The 21,090-nt window shown below is 42.6% G+C and overlaps 1 protein-coding gene across 4 annotated transcripts in view; it reads left to right on the forward strand.

Annotated features, from left to right (window-relative positions):
• The first annotated feature begins 177 nt into the window (after positions 1-177).
• CAMKK2 (calcium/calmodulin dependent protein kinase kinase 2) overlaps positions 178-21,090 on the forward strand; it is a 118,371-nt gene continuing 97,458 nt past the window's right edge. For 2 of the 4 annotated variants that reach the window (XM_073676294.1, XM_073676291.1), the window contains exon 1: positions 178-330. The gene's annotated coding sequence lies outside the window, so the exon portion shown is untranslated. Of the gene's footprint in view, positions 331-989; positions 1,169-4,188; positions 4,295-21,090 lie in introns of those variants that run through there. The other 2 variants (XM_073676293.1, XM_073676292.1) reach the window with 2 other exon arrangements.

The following is a 21,090-nucleotide window of genomic DNA, read 5'->3' on the forward strand; positions in this document are numbered from 1 at the left end:
TCCCCAAATCAGGCAAAGGTGATTGGTCTCATTAACTAGAGCGCCCCCTGATGACGGCCACTGGTCTTAGGCGCTTTAGGTTTTGCTAAACCGGCAGTTCAGGAGTTAACGTCCTTGCGCTCAGTAAAAACACAGGGATTGGGCCAATCAGAGAGGGCCTTACATCCGCGCACATCTGGGCCACTCAGCGGCGCGCTATGAGCCGGGGGACTGTACAATGGGGGAAGTCCCGATCAGCCAATCATCGGGCGACTTCCATGAGCCGCTGGCACTGCTGCCCTGGCAGGTTAGATGCTCCGTGTGTCCGGCTGCCAGTCACCAGAGAGGCAGGTAAGAGCAGAGCGGTGCCGGCTGCGGTGATGCCCGTGGTCCCCAGTGCCCAGACTAACATCTGTAGGCTGCTCCTCTCTGGCTTCTCCTCACATCCAGCTGCATCTTCTTAAAGTGACCGCACACCTCAGAGGAAATGCTGGAGCAGCACCACCTTGTCACATTGTGGGCATGTAGACTGTTTTTGGCTGGTGGTCCAGGACTGAGGGTGGAGAATTGGGCAGAGTTCACACCTGCCATGTGAAATCCAGTTCTCTATTCTGTCATAAGAGCAGAAGACCCCAATTCTCCAGTCTGTGACATGATGGACCCCGCTGGCTTATAGTGCCCAGGTTTAGTGCTGCGGCATTCTCCCCTCATATGTCTATAGTACGTGTCCCCCTCATGTGATTGTGGCAGGGGTGTGAAGCCTCCGGGATGTCAGCGCATGCTGGGAGTTGTAGTTTACCGGCTGCTACTAGTCGATCAGTTTGCTCTTCAGTTGACATTTTGGGGGGATTGGACCTTTTTCATCTATGTAATGTCTATTTTGCCCATTGTGCACCAGTATGGTAACAGCCATGTACAGAGGGAGCCTGCCGCCCACTCCAGCCTGGCACGCTGGGTATTGCTGGTTGCTAGGAGCCCGCAGCGTGCTGGAGGTGGGTGCTGCCGCTGATGGGGTTAGGGTGTCCTGCCTGGGGGTTAATAGGGAATTGTAGACAGATGCTGCGGGAATCAGTGGTGTCCAGGAGGGGGAGAAATCACAGGAAGGAGCTATAATAGGAGTGGGAGATGCAGAAATAGACCCAGAGCGGAAAAATCCTTCCTGAAGCTGTGGGAACTGTCTGCCAATGAGGTCTGTATATTTTCTGCTGGCTAAATGAGATAAGGGTGGTACGGAAAACCTGCCATGTTGGTGGCATGGAAAACCTGTACTGTATGTTTGTCACTAAGATTTAACACAGAGTTAACGCTTTAAACTGCCGAAACTTGAAGCTGTAGTGTTTCCTACACACTGTATCAAAGCTCTTGCCAGGGTAAAGAAGGTTTTAGGTTTAACACTCTAAAAAGGATAGTTGTCCATATTACTCAATTTCAAAGATGCCACAACAATAGAATACAAACAATGTAGCGGACAAACAGTCCTGCAAAACATCAAGTAGTAGCAAAGAGGAGTGTAGTTACTGTATAATAGATCCTATTTAATTAAATCCATCACATAAAGTACTTGTGTGGGCTATCACCCAAATATCAGATCCGGAAAGTGCTTGTGCAAAACAAAGTGCTATGGCATAGTGCAATTCATTAATAACCAGTAGGCTGCTGTCACAAAGTAAAATGCACACAAGGGCAGACAGTAAAGGGCATAGATAAGATACAACCTGGTGGTGCAGGGTACGATCCCAACGCGCGTTTTGCGTTAGCTTCTTCCTGGGGGGTTAAAATGTCTATTTTGCAGGACTGTTTGTCCGCTCCATTGTTTGTAATCTATTGTTGCGGCATCTTTGAAATTGAGTAATATGGACAACTATCCTTTTTAGAGTGTTAAACCTAAAACCCTCTTTACCCTGGCAAAAGCTTTAATACTCCTAGTGTGTGCAGTTATCTCTCTCAATTTTTTTCCTCTGATTTTAAACTTTGTTGATTTTTGAGTATAAATAAAGGTATTTGTTGATCAGATATCACTTTGTAGCCTTAGCCGTAAATGGGTTGTCTAGCTTTAGGCTACAAGACTGCATTCACTCCATGTGACTGCAGACTTGCGAATCCTCACATCGCGCACTGTGAGGATTCTCTTTTGCTGGCACCATGAGCGGGCAGTCATGTGACCGCAAATATGCGATTTGCATACTCCCGGTCACATTCCAACTAGACATGTCTGGCCTCTTAATGCACTTGCATTGAGCGAAGCTGAGCACATCTGGTCGGCAGTTACTGCAGACTTGTAGCCTAAGGCCGGACAACCCCTTTAAAGATAAATTATGTATGGAATTGACATCAGTAATCCAAATTGCATAGTTTTTAATAACTTGCTCTAAGCTCCCCAGATACTACCAGTATTTGCAGAGTTGCCACTGGTTACATCCTGCCGTAGTTCTTCCTGGGCAGGATGAGCAGGCGTAGATGCTTTCCCTTTATTATATGCAGGCAATGGAGGCTTACAATACCAAGGACGTGTACTGCAGACATTCTGTAAGTGGCTGCAAAGATCTCAGTCCGGGGAAGCATGGTAAAGACTTTACTAGCAGTGCTGCTTCTCCGCCATCTGTTCTGTGCTGTTGCGCTGCTAAGAGGATACAGTCCTGAGCAGAACTCTTTACACACAACCTACATGAGTAAAAATGGAGAAACTGAAATGAGAGACAAAGTAATCAGTGGGAAGAAGGGCAGTGTAGCACAGATGGCTCAAGGGAAGTGTAGTTTTTCACATTAGAAAGGGGGGCATGTAATACAGTTTCTCGATCTGCCCCTTTCAGATTATCCTCAGTGAAACGATGTAGGAGCTGCAGGGAGTCGGTAAAGAAGATGAGGTGGCACCCAGGGTCCGCAACGTAAAAATGCTTCTAACACTTTATTAACGTGGCTGGAGTTTGGGAAAAACATTGGAAAGTGTTGAAAACCCTTTAAGCATTTAATGAAGAGTTAATATTTTATGTTGCTTTATTTTGAAAAATTGTCAAAGAGAAAATATATTAATTATCAAAATTATTTAACGTTTATAGGGAAAATCCCGAAAAAGTAATCAGGACCATGCTTTTGAGGCTGTGGAGTTTGGGTCAGGAGACCCATTTTCTGGTCTATGCATTGCAGTCCGTACTCGGATAGTGACACACTGATGGGATGATTATTTTTATTTTTTTTGCTCACCCGTAGATTTAAATAGGTGAGTCTCTACCGAAATACCGAAGAAGCTAGTGTGTTGCAATTTTTTTCAGGAACAGATTCGGTCTGTGAATAAAAAAAAAATGCCTAATTGAATAACATTGGTCCAAGTACTATCACTTTTGTCACACACCGTACTCGGACTGAAAATACAGTAATGTGAATTTGGCCTTATAAAGACAGTGGGGGCGATTCATTAAGACTGGCGTAGCGCACCCGATTCATTAAGTGGTGTTCGTCAATTAAAGGGACTGTCCAGGCTAAAATGAAAAGCCATCTAGTGATCGCGGCCTCGCCCCATACAAGTGTATTAAGCGAGGGCGCAGCTGTCCAGTGGACGTGGCCTCGTTGAATACACTTGTATGGGATGAGGCCCTGCCCACCAGACGGCTTCTGCCCGGGAGTATGCACATCGTGTACATCACTGCTGTCCCCGGCTCAGAAACCTGCCAACCCTCGCAGTGCACAGTGCCTGCACTGGGGGGGGGGGGGGAGGGGGATTCAGAAGTCTGCAGTCACGCAGAGTGACTGCAGACTTTTCATTTTAGACTGGGAAACCCCTATAAGGTATCAGGTGCATCTGGTACCCAGCGTGTACCGTCATCAGAAATATACGCCAGCCAGGGGTCGGCGTACATTTGTGGAGTACGCCACACTGCCGTAACATATGATGAATTTGGCGGGCAGACGCTACCACACCCTTTCCTGCCGATGTAATACCTATATCGGTGTGGCTGGCCAAGAATGGAATGTAAATGGCAAAAGTTGCCATATGTTTATGCAAATGTCGAATTGTGCAAAAATGTTTCAACTTATTAAGGTGTTTATACCAGACTTCTGGCGTAAGCACCTTAATGTATATCCCCCAGTGACTTTTATCAATCGATCACCTTTACGAGGCAGCTTAGACTGGTTACAAAAGACTGAATCCTGGGCTGGCAGATTAAATCCACGTATTTATTTGAATACATTTTTCCTGTGTGCTCCTTGCAGAGAAGATGGATGGCCAGTGGAAACTTTCTCTGGAGAGAACAGCTGATCATTAGGAGATTTATGAAGCCTGACTTGCTCCTATCTTTGAAGCAGGGCTATGGAGTCGGTAAGTCAGACCTCCGACTCCAACACCGACTCCTCAATTTCCATGACACCGACTCCCTCATACATGGCTCATGTTTAAGTGATAAATTTACTGTAGCACAGATTAATCTCGGCTAAAAGTCTAGACCCTTAGATCAGGAATAGGACAGACATTTCATAACTTTCCCAAATTCTTATTAAAAAAATATTCCCCATAAACTGCATTGAACAACTGTGCCCAAATTTATTATATATTTTAGGAGTTGGAGTCAGTCCATTTTATACCGACTCTGACTCTGTCTCCACCAAAATGGACTCAGACTCCACAGCCCTGCTTTGAAGGAGGGGTGTCACAGGGATACTGCGACAAAGAGGGGTCAGAAGATTTCGGCCGAACCCGAACCTACACGAACCCCTACACTGGTTAGATCTGCTTCACCTTCCTATTAGCAGTGTAGGTTTTCCTTGCTTTATGGCATGGGTTAATCAGTTCAGTTGATCTCCTGGAGCTCTCTATCCTGAATTGTCTCAGCTGTTCTGTGATGGCCACTCGTCTCTGGTATATATGGTCACCACTTGCACTTGGGAATTGCCAGTGATAGCTCACACTTGAAGGAGAGTTCAGAATTAGTAGCAGTTGGTTGGTGGGGTTTTCATGAGATTTCTGCATGGATTTGGTTTGTGTGTTTATCCTAATCCTTTTCCCATTTGGTTTGTCCCTCCTACTATTCCCTTGATTTTCACTCTGTTGTTTTGTGAGTATATTTGTGTGATTGTGGTTTTCTTTTATCCCTGTCTGTTTCCCCTGTGTGATATGTTTGTGTTTTTCTGTACACTTCAGTCTCACACCTCCCTGGGAGGGGGAGGAAACAGTTAGGCGTGCATGTAGGTGCATAGCGAGGTATGAGATCCCAGCATCCCCACCATCAGGGGTAATCTGGGGAAGAGGGATAGCATAGAGTCCTCCTAGCTTGAGGGACAGGGAAGGAGCCATTTGTCTCAGGAAATCCTTCTGCAGTATTGTGACAAGGGTTTTCTTATGAGAACAATACCATAAATGACCGTATAACAATAGCAACATTGATACACTGCATTTTGAAAACTTGGGAATGTCCACAATGGCCAGATATGCAACCGATTTTCTGGGAGTAGCAGCATTGTCGCTGATTTTACTAAATATCATTCCTCTCACTGCTAAGAAAATCCACAGCACAAATTGACTATTGCTGAATGTCCATTTATGATGCAGATTAGTGACTTTGATGAAAGTTACGGCAATTTGGTTGCATTTTTTCAACAAAAGTTGCGCTGTGGATCTAGGTCCAAAATGCACATACCCTACGGCAGTGTTCACACCTTGTTAGGGGCCTTAGATATATACGTCATGTGGCTGTTATGGCAACTTTCTGCAAAGTTGAACCAAAATGCGTTATTTTGTGAAAGTTGCCAATAAATTGGATCTTATGTGACTGGCTATTGGATGTTGAGCTACTTCTTTATATGGTACTTCATTTTTTGGGAAACTACACCAGTTACCAAATAGTTTTATTCTATAGCCTCCTTTTATAGCATTAGAATACTTCTTTAGAGTGCATCTGTCACCTTCTGAAATTAACTTGTAGTAGTCAGTAACTCCTTTAGCCTTGATTCAGTGAATCAGCAGTGTCTCCTAGATTAGCGACATCAACCAATTGTCCAAGAAATTGATGTTTATTGTTAATAGGGTTGTCTATTAGTGGACAACCCCTTTTCTAAATGAAAGTAGTCCCCCTTGTAAAATAAAAATAACTGATACTCGCCTCTGCTGTTACAGCGTTGTCAGCGCTGGGTCATCTGGGGCTCACGTGATATTGATATGCCAGGTGAGGCCTGCAGCTTTCTCACTTCTTATCTTTATCCAAGGTAAGAGCACAGCAGTCTAATAGCGATAAAAAAGCCTAATAACAATGTTAAGTGAGCCCTAGGAGACCCAACACTGACATTGCTGGAACAGGGCTGGTGCGGGAGGTGAGTTTCTGTTATTTTTATTTTAGAAGAGGCATTACTTCATTTCAAAAGGGGCTGTCCAGGTAGTGGTCAACACCTTCATTTTTCATATTGAGGCCTGGGGTGTTCAGCCCTTGTTGGCACATACAAGGGTTAAAAATTGTTGAGCATGTAGTGTAACGATCAATATGACAGTTGTCCTGTCTTGGTGCACGCAGCATTTAACAGCCTTTTTGTGGACTATGTAGCGTGTTTCAGTTCTAACATTATAGTCATCGATTATTACATATTATTATGATTGTTAGGAAAACCTTGCCTGACCAAAAGGCCTTTTTCCCTGCCAGGCAGCGTTTCCGTACAGCACTTTTTTTTTCTTTATTCAAGTAAATGGAAGAGTTACAGATGTAACAAATGTTACAGATTTTGCTGTTGATCCACTGAAAAATACACATATATTACTTGATTTGCTGAAAATCTTCAGAAAGAATTGACTTGCTAAGAATTCTGCTCAAATGCGAATGGAAAATTATCACAATTTCCATTACATGTGATGTTTTTGTATTCGGACCCCACTAATCATAAATTGATACCCTATCAATCAGTAGGGGATGGGTTGCTGCGTTTATCAGCACACAGTCTCAGTGGCAAATTATTGGCTTGCTATTGTTATTTTTTCCACAGTTCGATGGACTATCCTGATTTGCCCTATATTACAATTCGATAAGTGAAAATCTAAATGTATTTTGGGATGCGTACACTTGGGCTTTCCTTTCTTCCAGACTTGAGGTCAGAAATGTTCCTGGTTGGAGGCACTCTGCTACATCAGAAGTCTCCCTCGACTACTTTAGCTTACCAGGAGAACTGAACTCCAACCCTCAGAAGGGGATTAAGAGGAACTGAACACCTGCTTTCATTGTGTGAGATCCCAATTAGAGATAGGAGAATCAATTCTCAGTACTCTGTGAATGCTGGGTGGGAGATCTGTAAATCTGCTTACCTTCAAGCATTCCCGGCTCTCCTTTTGATTTGCCGGGCTGGTGTGACGTCAACATTGCAGTGTGAAGCACACACGACGTCATACCTGCTCGGTTAATCAAAAGGAAAGCTGGTGTTACGATTCTGTTGTAGGATATCCTGGGGCTAGGGTCTCCTTCCCTAAAGCTAGGGGCACCCTAGCTATCCCTGCGCCCCGGATTACTTCTGATGGTGAAGACGCTGGGGCCATGTGCCTTGCTGAGCTCCTAAATCAGCCCTTATCTGTCCCTTCCCCCACCCAGAGAAGTGGGGAGTTTTAGTGTATAAGAATACCCAAACCAGGCAAACAAGGGACGAAGTACAGGGATAAATGAAAATACCAGTCCTGCAAATATACACTCGCAAACAACAGAGTGGAACCATGGCAAGTGAAGGAAGGGAAAACCAAATAGGAGAGGATGAGGCTATGCACACAGACTAATCACCAAGCAACAGTCTTCAGAACAACACCCAAAAACGCCTCCTCAAACTACCAAAACCTCCAACTCCAGAACCAGGCAGTATGAAACTAACACTGGCAATCCCTGATTTCCAGAGGCAAGTATATATAGCAGTGGGGAGTGGCCAAAACTGAACAGCTGAGATCATCAAAGCAGGAAAGCTCTCAACTGCACTGATTAACCCCTGCACTGCTAGCAGAAACCTGCACCGTTTAATATGATGATAAAGTGCTTCTAATCAGTGCAGGAGTACGAGAAATCAGACACCGTGGTCTTCTGGCCCCTCTCGGTCTCGGTAAACCTGTGACAGCTGGGAGGTAAGGAGATTTTAAAGGCCTCCCAGTCAAAGACTACTGACCTAGCCAATGAGCGAATGAATTGATGGGAGACATCTCTAGTCCCAAGTCTTCAGTTTTCACCAGAATTCTCAAACTTGCACAAAAATGTTGCAACTGTTGGAGTTTTTACTCAATTCCTGGCCGGCTCATTTAAGTTTATGACAAGTGGGCAGTGTGCAGCCAGGAAGGGCCTGATGAAGTTCGGACAAATTTGTCATAATTTACATCGGACCTTGACTAGAATACACTTGTTGCGGTGGTGCACGGCAGCTGAAAGATGCGCCAAATTCATTAAGTTGTACATGCTGCCAGTCTTAATGAATTGGGGAATGATTGTTTTATAAGTTTGCAGACTGGCAATTTTTTATTTATTTATTTTTTAAGTTTGTGTCCCTTTAAGCACCTTGTGCTTTCAATAAGAGCCGGTGTGGGAGGCTGTTTGTATTGTGTGGGCTGATTCTCTATTTGTTCTCAATAGCTTCTCTGCCAGTTTTTGCAGCATATGTCAGATTACGCCTGCCTGCTAAAAGTGAGAATGAGGGATAAATTCAGATTTATTCATTTCTATGTGCAGTGTCTGGGCTTTCACGGACCAGTAATTGTCACAATTTGTTCATTTCACAGCGATTTGTAGTGATGATTTCCCTGCCTCTTTCCAAAGAAGGATTATATCCATAAAGTTTCAACAGATCACTAACACTATAAGGACTTGTTCACACGCTGCATGTTTCCAAGAATAAAAAAGCGCACTTTACACTACCAGCAAAATGAATACGATTTCTGAAATCTCGTGTACATGCTGCTTTTCATTGTGGATTTGAACAATCACTGTTTGTTTTTTTATTTTTTTCTGCATTCAAATGAATAGGGGAAAAAGGCATTTAAAAAAAAAAACAAAACATATGCATATTTTATGCAGCATTTTTTTTGGAGGACACTTGAATATTTAGGCTGTGTGCCCACGATGCGTTTTTTAAGCGTTTCCGCAGCGGCAAAAACGCTGCAGAAACGCTTAAAAAACGCATGATAGAAGGCCTGCCATGTCCCCCAATGATAATCCGCATGTGCTGTGCACATGCTGCGGAAATTTCCGCTGCGATTATCATTGCGGAAAAAAACGCAGCACTACCAATTATTTTGCGGAAGTGCTGCGTTTTTGCCGCCATTGACTTGCATTGAATCGCATGGATTACGCATCACTGCATCTGTACATGCGGATTCCATGCGTTCCAATGTGCGGATGGTACCCGGGTCTGGAGAACAGGAGACTCTCTTCTGGACCCAGGTACCATAGAACCTGTGAAAAAAAGAATAAAATAAAAAATAAATGTTTTATATTTACCTTCTGATGGCCCCCGCTGCGCTCATCCTCACTTGCCGGCAGATCGCTATGGACTGAAGGACCTGCGCTGACGTCATAGTCATGTGATGGCAGGTCCTTCACTGTAGTGTACCGCGAGCTGCCGGCAGCCAGGACGGAGCGAAGCAAGACTCCGGGGGCCATCGGAAGGTAAGCATAGATTTATTTTTTTATTTTTAACCATTCTTTACGGTCACACTATATAAATCTATGCCGTTTGCATGGATTTATATAGTGTGACCAAGTTGACAAGCACTTTCCCAGTGATGCTAAAATTGCTTGGAAAGAGCTTGTCAGCCCGCATGCGGAAATGCATGTGAAGAACGCTTCACATCCGCATGTACAATCCGCATGCGTTTTCTCTGCCAGGGAGATGCAGAAACGCTCAGGAAAAATCTGGAGCATTTCTGCATCGTGGGCACATAGCCTTACTGCAAATTTATCTGCACCAAAAAACAAACGTGCACATTCCCTTAGGCTATGTTTACATGCAGTGTTTTTGCTGCTTTTTTTCCTGAAACCAAAACCTGCTCTTTTGGCAGTAAAAATGCTGCATTCAAAACACCTGTTTTTCTGTGTTTTCACTTTGGTTTTTGGTTCTTTTTTTGGCTGTGAATTATGTATGTGTTTTCCAGTACAGTACATGGTTTAATAAAGTTAGTTTTATTCAGCAAAAACTTTGAAATAATTGATATTCTGTAGATTTGAAAAAACGCAGCAGTTTTCCAATTCAGTCAGGAAAAACCAACAAGCGTGTGCATGAGATTTCTGAAATTTCATAGCGTTTGCTGGTACTGTAAAAAGCAGCTTTTAATTTGCATAAGAAATTGCAGCAAAAAAACTCTGCATGTGAACATAGCCCTACAGTGCAGTACAGCAAAAAAAAGTGCCCCCGCTATTCTGCTGCATAGGACATCATTTTTCATAATGTGCCTCGTGTCTCAGGTAATAAACTCTAACACATTATATTTATTTCTAAATTATCTTATTATTTTTATCTTTTATATACTTTTTCCCCTTCTTTTGTGACTTTGAAACAATTTGACTAGGGCTTAGTGGCTATATTGATATGTTGTGTGACAGCAGTTCTCTGACAAGCCGTGTGACCAAGAACATTTGTGAAACTTGTTTTGCTGTGACTAAAACAACCAGATTGCGGACAAGTCGCATGTTGCGTGCAACTTGCTTTGACATCTATGAAAGTGAGTTGCATTTAACGTTGCAACCAGTGGCAGAAAACTCAACATATTTGGAAACCGTTTGTTGCAGTCACAGGCTGCAATGTGGCACCATAGGAAATAATTACATCCGATGTTGCAATATGTCGTTGTGATTTCAGTGCTGCCCAACACGTCGCTATGTAGCATTAGCTTTAACAGCTATATATCTATCATAGTTTCTTATTACAGTTTATTTTATTTAATTTACTGCATTATCTTTTGGAACAACAAATATTACAAAATGATGGAACCCTGATTTTGGTTAAGACTAGGAAGGTTGTCAGGTATGATTTTCCAAATTTATTTTTTTTTTCATGCATTCGATGGGTATAGTCCTGTGGCCGTCACATTAACCAGATGTAAATCCGATAGTGGTGGAAGGAGAATTGTCCAGCAGGAGTGTAAAACTGTGGAACACTTACGTGATTGGCAGAATTTAGGTATTTGAGACTTACAATGACAGAATCTATTATAGGCTGTAACTTATATGTTGGGTTTTGTCTCGGTTGTCTGCTTTGGCAGTTACTCATCAATTCTCAAGAAAAAGATTACATGATTGTACAATGTAAAACATGTCAGATAACCGTCATGTGAGCTTCTCTTCATTAGTTCCCTGTCACTGCAGAATGTAAGGGGAAGTAAGAATTCTGCAGAATTAGACCAGATCGGCTGTACAGAAGCTTGCAAATGTGTTAGAATAAGCTCTGTGTTTGACCCTCTCCTGGTCGTGGCTTACAAATTCTATGTAAATCACTAGCAATAAGCCTCATTCACACTTTAGTAAAAAAAAAAAATAAGGAAAAATCCTAAAAATTGTTTCAAATATACAATATGTGCAGATATTTTTACCATGTTATCATGTTTATGCAGTTTTCCATCTCCAAACTGTATAAATGTATTAGATAAGGCAGATCAGGTGATATGTATTTGTGTAATGAGGGAGGGTGAGGCCTAAGGATAACAATACCTTTTATCAAGGTGTGCAGAATTTTCATCAGGGAAAAGGGGCCAAAAAAAAAAAGAAATTTAGTTAACAATTTATGACTTTTCAGAGTCAAGTGTTACAGAAGAATGCAGCACTCTTGAAATTGCTAAGATATTGGGGTGCAATCACCAGATCATCAAAAGTTTTGTTGTAAATAGTCAACAAGGGCCCAAAGAACAGGTTGAGAAAAAGATGCACATTAATGGCCAAAGATTTGAGAAGACTCAAACAAGCATGAAGCGACCAGGAGCCCATTATCCTCCAGTGCTGTCATATTCCAGAACTGCAACCTCCCTGGAGTGCTCAATAACCAGAGAACATGGCCAAGGTAAAGGAGGCAGAAAACCGACCACCACTGAACAAGACACAGAAGGTGAAAAATTAAGACTGGGCCAGGAAATATCTGAAGACAGGTTTTTCAAAGGTTTTATGGACTGATGAGATGAAAGTGACTCTTGACAGCCCAGATGGATGGATCGATCAGTAAAGGGCCCAGACCTTCACTTTAACTCACTCAGCAAGGTGGAGATGGGGTAATGCTGTTGGCTGGTATTACTATAGATAAGCTAGTTGGACATTTTTGGGTTGAAGATGGACACAAAATAAACTCCCAAACCTACTACCAGTTTTTAGAATACACTTTCTACAAGCAGTCGTACAGGGAAAAAGTCTGCATTTTCCGAGAAAATCATGATTTTCGTGCAGGACAATGCTCCATCACATGCATCAAAATCTCCACTGCTTGTCTGCCAGTAAAGGCCTTAAAGTTTGAAGAATGACATGGCGCCTTCCTCACCTGCTCTAAGTTCTATTGAGAACTTGTGGGCCCTTAAATGAAAGATTTACTGTGAAGGAAAACAGTCCACCTCTCTGAACCGTGTCTGGGACTCTGTGGTTGGTTGTTGACCATCTAAACATAAGAAAACTGACAGACTTCATGGATGGAAGGATTATAACTGGTAGGGCCATGTTCAGTATTTAGTCACTATTTTACATTCGTATTTGTAAGATAAAACCAGTAGTGGGTAAATAATTCACAAGTTTCTATTATACTTTTCTCTCTGTTCCACTCCTGATTTTGGCTTACAAATACTGATGTAAAATATTGACCAAATACTGAACCTGTGAACATGGCCTGATTGAAAAGAAGGGAGGCTATATCGGTCACTGATAATTTCTTTCAAATGTCAGAAATGTATTTTTGTACATTTACTAATGACTGTATCTTCTCCATTGATGTATGCACAATGCTAAAGAAGCACTGGGAACACAATAATAGGAAGTGTTGGCAGCACTTCTTCCTCCATACACAGCAGTTAGGTGATCACTATGTATAGGGAGAGATCAGGGACTGCTGGGTCATAGGATACCCAAACAGCTCTGCTATGGAGCCAGGAGACTGCATTTCCCTTGTACCTGGACTAATATACAGTTAGGGCCATATATATTTGGACAGAGACAACATTTTTCTAATTTTGGTTCTAGACATTACCACAATGAATTTTAGCTGTACCACGCCTTCGCCATACTTTTCTCTTTCCATCATTCTGGTAGAGATTGATCTTGGTTTCATCTGTCCAAAGAATGTTCTTCCGGAACTGTGCTGGCTTTTTTAGATGTTTTTTAGCAAAGTCCAGTCTAGCCTTTTTATTCTTGATGCTTATGAGTGGCTTGCACCGTGCAGTGAACCCTCTGTATTTACTTTCATGCAGTCTTCTCTTTATGGTAGATTTGGATATTGATACGCCTACCTCCTGGAGAGTGTTGTTCACTTGGTTGGCTGTTGCGAAGGGGTTTCTCTTCACCATGGAGATTATTCTGCGATCATCCACCACTGTTGTCTTCCGTAGGCGCCCAGGTCTTTTTGCATTGATGAGTTCACCAGTGCTTTCTTTCTTTCTCAGGATGTACCAAACTGTAGATTTTGCCACTCCTAATATTGTAGCAATTTCTCAGATGGGTTTTTTCTGTTTTTGCAGCTTAAGGATGGCTTGTTTCACCTGCATGGAGAGCTCCTTTGACCGCATGTTTACTTCACACCAAAACCTTCCAAATGCAAGCACCACACCTCAAATCAACTCCAGGCCTTTTATCTGCTTAATTGAGAATGACATAACGAAGGGATTGTCCACACCTGTCCATGAAATAGCCTTGGAGTCAATTGTCCAATTACTTTTGGTCCCTTTAAAAACAGGGTGGCACATGTTAAGGAGCTGAAACTCCTAAACCCTTCATCCAATTTTAATATGGATACCCTCAAATGAAAGCTGAAAGTCTGAACTTCAACTGCATCTGAATTGTTTTGTTTAAAATTCATTGTGGTAATGTCTAGAACCAAAATTAGAAAAATGTTGTCTCTGTCCAAATATATATGGACTTAACTGTACCTGCCCCAGTTACAAAGGAAATAAGATTAAAATAAAAAAATATAAATATTTGGGGAGGGGGCACAAGGTGTAATATAAATAAAAGATAAAAATGCCAGTCAATCCAAATTGCTGTTGCTAGCATGTGTTGTGTGTGTGTGTGTGTGTGTGTGTGGTTTTTTTTTTTTTTTAGTTGTTGCATTTATGTCCAAAGTGAATTTGTAATTGAAGCAAGACCACAACTTTTCAACAATTTTGTGGAGCGCGGTAAGACTAAGTACAATTTCCCCATTTAATGTTGACAATAAAGTCAACGTCAAATGGAGAAGCTGTGCTTCTAGTCTTACCGCACTCCACAAAATTATTGAAAAGTTGTGGTCTTGCTTCAATTACAAATTCACTTTGGACATAAATGCAACAACTAATGGAACAACTAACTAAAAAAAAGCATGCTTTAGAAACACTTGTAGTTCATCTGGACCAACAACAACATAATAATAATAATAATAATAATAATAATAATAATAATTTTTTATTTGTATAGCGCCAACATATTCTGCAGCACTTTACAATTAAGCGTGGACATGTACAGACAATAAATTCAATACAAGGTAAGACAGTTTAAACAGTTACATTAGGAGTGAGGTCCCTGCTCTCAAGCTTATATTCTACAAGGAAATGAGGGTACACAATAGGTGAAAAGTGCTTGTTATTTCAGGTCTGGCAATTATAATAAATAGGGATTTTCATATAAAGCTGTATGATCCGGTCATCAGCCAGTATGTTTAAGTGCAATACTCAAGTATAGAGTGTAGTTATCTTGTGCATGGAGGGTGTGGGGACAGATGAAGAGTAGGGAACAGATTCTCAATAATATTTAGAAGGAGGGAACAGGGGAAAGTTAATTTACTGAGTAGCTAAAGTGGTAGACTTGTTGAAAGAGATGGGTTTTTAAAGCGCGCTTGAAGACATCAGTCTTATCGCCTGGGGTAGTGCATTCCAGAAAACTGGCGCAGCTCCACAGAAGTCTTGGAGATGGAGGTGCGAGGTTCGGATTATGGGGGATGTTAGTCTTAGGTCATTTGTGGAACGGATGTCACGTGTAGGATGATAGACTGAGATGAGAGAGGAGATATCAGGTGGTGCAGAACTGTGGAGAGCTTTGTGGGTGAGAGTGATGAGTTTATATTGGACCCTGTACTGGATGGGCAACCAGTGTAATGACTGGCACAAGATGGAGGCATCGGTGAAGCGGCTGGACAGAAATACGACCCTTGCTGCCGCATTCAGGACCGATTGGAGAGGAGAAAGTTTGATAAGAGGGAGACCGATCAGAAGAGAGTTGCAGTAGTCCAGACGAGAGTGAATAAGAGCTACCGTCAGAGTTTTAGCAGTTTCAAAGGTGAGAAAAGGTCGGATTCTGGAGATGTTTTTAAGATGTAAGTGAATGATCAGATATGGGGAGTAAAGGAAAGGTTAGTTTCGAATATGACCCCAAGGCAGCAGGCATGCTGCTTGGGAGTTATGGTTGAACCCTTCAAGGTAATTTCGATGTTAGGTAGCGTTGGGTTAGTAGAGGGGAGAAACACAAGAAGTTCAGTTTTAGAGAGATTCAGTTTAAGATGGCGGGAGGACATGATGTTAGAGACAGCAGACAGACAATCCGTAGTATTTTGTATTAGGGTAGGGGTGATGTCAGGTGAAGAGATGTATAGTTGGGTGTCGTCAGCATAGAGATGATACTGGAACCCAAATCTGCTGATTGTTTGTCCAATAGGAGGAGGAGAAACAGGAGAGAACGGTTTCCTTGAGGCTTATAGAGCTGAGCATAGTGAGGAGGAGCTGGTGATCCACAGTGTCAAATGCGGCAGTGAGATCCAGGAGAATCAGCAGGGAGCAGCGACCTTTGGATTTAGCTGTTAGTAGATCAATAGAGACTTTAGTGAGGGCAGTTTCAGTGGAGTGTAAGGAGCGGAAACCAGATTGTAGAGGGTCGATGAGAGAGTTATCTGAGAGATAGTGGATTAGACCGGAGTGGACCAAGCTTTCCTGGAGTTTAGAGATGAAAGGAAGGTTAGAGACAGGTCTGTAGTTAGCAGTGCAGTTCTGGTCCAGGGATGGCTTTTTAAGTAAAGGGGTTATGATGGCATGTTTAAATGAGGAGGGTAAGATACCTGAAGAAAGAGAGAGGTTAAATATTTTAGTCAGGTGAGTGGTGACCACCGGTGAGAGACTGCAGGAGATGTGAAGGAATGGGGTCACTGTTGCAGGTTGTAGGTTGAGAAGAAATGAGGAGCTGGGTAACTTCTTCTTCTGTAACAGGCTCAAAGATGGCTAGTGAGCTTGAAGTGTGGCAGGGACGGGGATCCAGGCACTGAGGAGATTGGGCTGAGATGTCCTCATGGATGTAGTTGATTTTTTTTCTAGGAAATAAGTGGCCAGATCCTCCCCGCTGAGGTTTGTGATGGGGGCCTGTGCTTTAGGTTTCAGGAGGGAGTTTAAGGTTTCAAAAAGTCTTTTTGGATTGTTGGACAGTGAAGTGATGAGAGTGGTGAAGTAGGATTGTTTGGCCAGATGAAGGGCAGAGTTATAGGTTTTGAGCATGAATTTATAGTGGATGAAGTCCTCTGCTAAAAGAGATTTTCTCCACTGACGCGCAGCACACCTTGAGCAACGCTGAAGAAAGCGTGTTTGCATTGTGTGCCAGGGCTGCCATTGTCTGTGTCGGATTTTTCTGCTTGTAGAAGGTGCTGCTTCATCTAGAGCACTCTTCAGTGTATTATTGTAGTGTGACAATGCTGAGTCTGGACAGGAGAGGGAGGAGATGGGGGGCTAAAGATGTGTGGAGATTGTCCATAAGCTGCTGGGTGTTAATGGTACGTGTATTCCTATAAGTGTGGTAAGTGGGGGTGTCCCGGGTGAGGAGACAGTTCTTGACAGAGAAGGAAAGAAGGTTGTGGTCCAAGAGCGGGAGAAGGGAGTTAGTAAAGTCATGCAGCGAGCAGAGACTGGAGAAAACCAGGTCCAGAGTATTCCCGTCTTCATGTGTAGGAGAATTAGTAAATTGTGAGAGGCCGAATGAGGAGGTTAGAGAAAGTAGATGAGAGGCGGATTGGGAGAGGGGATCATTGATGGGGATATTAAAATCTCCCATGATGATGGTGAGGATGTCACAGGATAGAAAGTGAGGAAGCCAGGTGGCAAAGTGATCCAGGAACTGGCGGGAGGAGACTGGAGGGCGATACACAACCGCCACTCGCAGGGAGAATGGTTTGAAGAGTCTGACGGTGTGCACTTCAAAGGAAGGAAACATAAGTGAGAGAACTGGGGGGATGACCTGGAAAGCACATTGTGGTGAAAGGAGCAAACCAATACCTCCACCCTGTCTATTCTCAGGTCTGGCGCTATATGAAAATTTCAGCCCACCAAATGAGAGAGCAGCAGCTGCGGTGGTGTCTGACTGCTGGATCCTGGTTTCTGTAATTGCCAGAAGGTTAAGGGAATTGGAGAGGAAAAAATTGTGAATGTAAGTTAGTTTGTTATACACAGACCGTGCGTTCCAGAGAGCACAATGGAAAGCAATAGGAGAGGGCAAGCACTGAATGTTAATAAGATTAGCAGGGTTTCTATATGCAGCTGGAGGAGAGTGGTGTATGCTAGTGGAGGAAGGCCCAGGATTGAGGGAGATGTCACCAGTGACTAGTAGAAGGAGAAAAAAGAGAAAGAGCAGGTGGTGCAAGGATTTGTATGAATGTTTTGAGTGCTGTATGGAGGAAGTGGATGGTTTGGAGTGGGTGAGAAATGTCAGTAGAGCCTCAGAGTTAAAAATGAGAGAGGGGAGAAGGGAGGGGTGGATATGGAGAGAGTGCACAGAATGTGTTAAAGGGTGGACGAGATGTAAGAAGCAGATTGCTATGACCAACGCATAATGCAATAGAGCTGACCAAGAAGCAGCAAGTTTGTATGAATATCTTATGCACCTTACCTGTCTCCTGCCCAACTGCCGTTGTATAACTGCTTATTAAAAGCACTTTAAGCTATTGCACTTAAAGTCTGTTGCACGCATGTTATTCTGAGTCAGAGCTGAATATATATGAATTAAAATGACTGCTAACATGCAGCACCAATTAGCCAAACTAAGTAATTAGCCAATTAGCACAAGGCCAGAGCAGGCAATTCTATGCAGGATAAACAAACCAATATACAACAGAGTGCCATAAAACAGTGAAATAGATAGCTTTGAACACTTCAAAACAGAACCAAAAACAAAAAAAAAACACACAGGAGCAATGGATGAGATACCATGTAGAAATCTTGCTAGAATATGACTTTGTTCACACCCAGACAGCACACAAACAGATGGATGGATGAAATACCATGTACCTTTCCTTTCCTTCCCTAGTAGTTGGGACACAAAATGAGCTTTAAATATTTTTGCACTAATTTATTAACAGACCACTACTGGATGAAGCTACTTTTCTAGCGGTTAGTGACACTGAAGGAGTTAAGTCAGAGGATCTGATATCTGTGGGGGGAGAAAGATTCACTTTAAAGACAGAGCTAGAGCAAGCAGGGAGCTGTGGATTCTTGCAAATCTCCCAAATCAGAATTCATGTCACACAAGAAGTTTGCATTTAATGAGGCGGAGGATAAAAGGAGTCTACTGATACAGTAAGAAAAGAAGCCAAGGGTCAGGTAGATGAGCAGCAGCACAATGTGCACAGTGTATTTCATATCTTGCAGCGAATACACAGACCCTGTTTTAATGAAGAATGTGCTATTTTATTAGTTAAGTCCGCTCCGAGTTCTGCCACAAGGCACAAATGTTCTGTGACCCATTTATGAGGTGGAAGCTTCTCTGAAAATGAGCGTTAGTGAACTTAAAGCATTCTAAATTTATGGTAGATGGGGAATTCTGTGGTTACATTCTGCACAATGAAAACTTCTCCTTCCGAAATGCGATGCTTTGGCTGTTGGATTGTGCTTTTTGTAGTCTGAATAATGGGGTCATAGTTGGAGTATTGATCCATTTTATGAAATTCACAGATAACCTTTTCTCTGCTGTGATACAATAAAGAGAATGACAGTAGATTTCTACCAGTAAAACATTTCTTACTGATTTATAGCAATGCAATAAAAACTAGTCAAATATTTTATTTCCCTTTAACGGTATTCTGTCTTTATAAAAATATGCAGACTGCCCTTTTTACTGTGGAAGAGAACAGGATCTCTAGTGACTCCTATTGGAAGTGGCAATCTTATACGTTAATACTGACCCTTTTAAAGAGCTTTGCCACAAAGTGATGGCATACAGCTATGATATATTATCACTTTATGATCAGTAGAGATCAGACTTCTGGGACCTCCACCGATTCTGATAATAAATGCTGGTGTAGTGCTGTGTGCTTTTGACTACTGTTTTTTTCCTTGGAAAGCGGGAAGGACCGTATTGCTGCTGTGCTGTGAAAACATATTCTGCAGCACCAACATGTTCTGTAGCACTGGTCACAGACCAGGATGGCAGTGTGGCTCACAGTCTACAGCATTAGGGCTGATTCAGTAGAAGTTGGTTAAAGCTATATCTCATGCTGCCTTTTGGCATGTTGTCCGTCTTCCAACCTGCTCCCGCTATAAAAGTCAAAAGAGAAAGCTGCCATTGATGAGAGAACCCATTTAATATAGTACTATGGTTTTGGAGCATAGCATGATAATTGAATATTCTGAGCAAACTTACTCAAGTGGAAGCCTGTTTCAAAACTGCAGTCGGTTTCAAAATTTTTCTTTATGCATCCTCACGCCTTCTCTAAACTTTTGTCTCGGCTGTTTTATCTTTCCCTCTGCCATTCCATACGTTTTGATTCTTCCACATTCTTTCATGGATGTTTTGATAGTTCAACTGCTTCATTTTTTTCACGGTGGTCCTTTTTTTCCTCCTAAGTCTCTATCCATTTAGGCTATGTGCCCACGTTGCGGACCTGAAGCATATTTTTTACGCTTCTCCCTGGCGGGAAAATCGCATGCGGATATTACATGCGGTTTTCCCGCCAGGTAGAAGCGTTTGTGAGGCGTCTTTGCATGCATTTCCGCATGCGGGTTATCAAGCACTTCTCCAAGCATCACTTGGAAAAGTGCTTGACAACTTGTTCAGAATGGTAAAAAATAAAAAAATAAACTTTATACTCACCTTCTGATGCATTCTCTGCCCCGTCCGGAGGCTTGAGCGGCTCACGCTGTTGTGTGCAGGACCTGCGGTGACGTCATTGAGTCATGTGGTGGGTCACATGACTCAATGACGTGGCAGGTCCTTCAGACAACAGCGCGACGGAGGGAAAACATCAGAAGATAAGTATAAACTTTATTTTATTCTTTTTTTTACAGGTTCTTTGGTACCCAGGTCTGGATGAGAGTCTCCTCTCATCCAGACTTGGGTACCATCCGCACATTGATTCCGCTGCGCTTCCGCAAAATTAATGAACATGCTGCGGATTTTTGACCGCAGCATATACGCTGCGGAAAAATCCGCAGCATGGGCATTGACATTGCGGAATGCCATTGGGGACCATGGGGTGCGGATATACATGCGTTTTTCAAGCGTTTACGCTGCGGAAATTCCGCAGCATATACGCTTGAAAAACGCTACGTGGGCACACAGCCTTAAGGACTTCCCCTTCTGAGAGCTGAGATATCTTTTTAAGATGTACGTGCATATACAGTGGTGTGAAAAAGTGTTTGCCCCCTTTTTGATTTCTTATTCTTTTGCATGTGTCACACTTAAATGTTTCGGATCACAAAACAAATTTAAATATTAGACAAAGATGACGCAAGTAAACACAAAATGCAGTTTTTAAATTAAGGTCTTTATTATTAAGGGAAAAAGAAATCCAAACGTACAGGGCCCTGTGTGAAAAAGTGATTGTCCCCTAAACCTAATAACTGGTTGGGCCTCCCTTAGCAACAACAACTGCAATCAAACGTTTGCAATAACTGGCAATGAGTCTTTTATAACGCTCTGAAGGAATTTTGACCCACTCATCATTGCAAAATTGTTTCAATTTAGCCACATTGGAGGGTTTCAGAGCATGAATCGC

This window comes from Phyllobates terribilis, unplaced genomic scaffold (genome assembly GCF_046119375.1).
Source record: "Phyllobates terribilis strain yellow unplaced genomic scaffold, ASM4611937v1 Scaffold_1__5_contigs__length_1240528914, whole genome shotgun sequence".
Taxonomy (NCBI): domain Eukaryota; kingdom Metazoa; phylum Chordata; class Amphibia; order Anura; family Dendrobatidae; genus Phyllobates; species Phyllobates terribilis.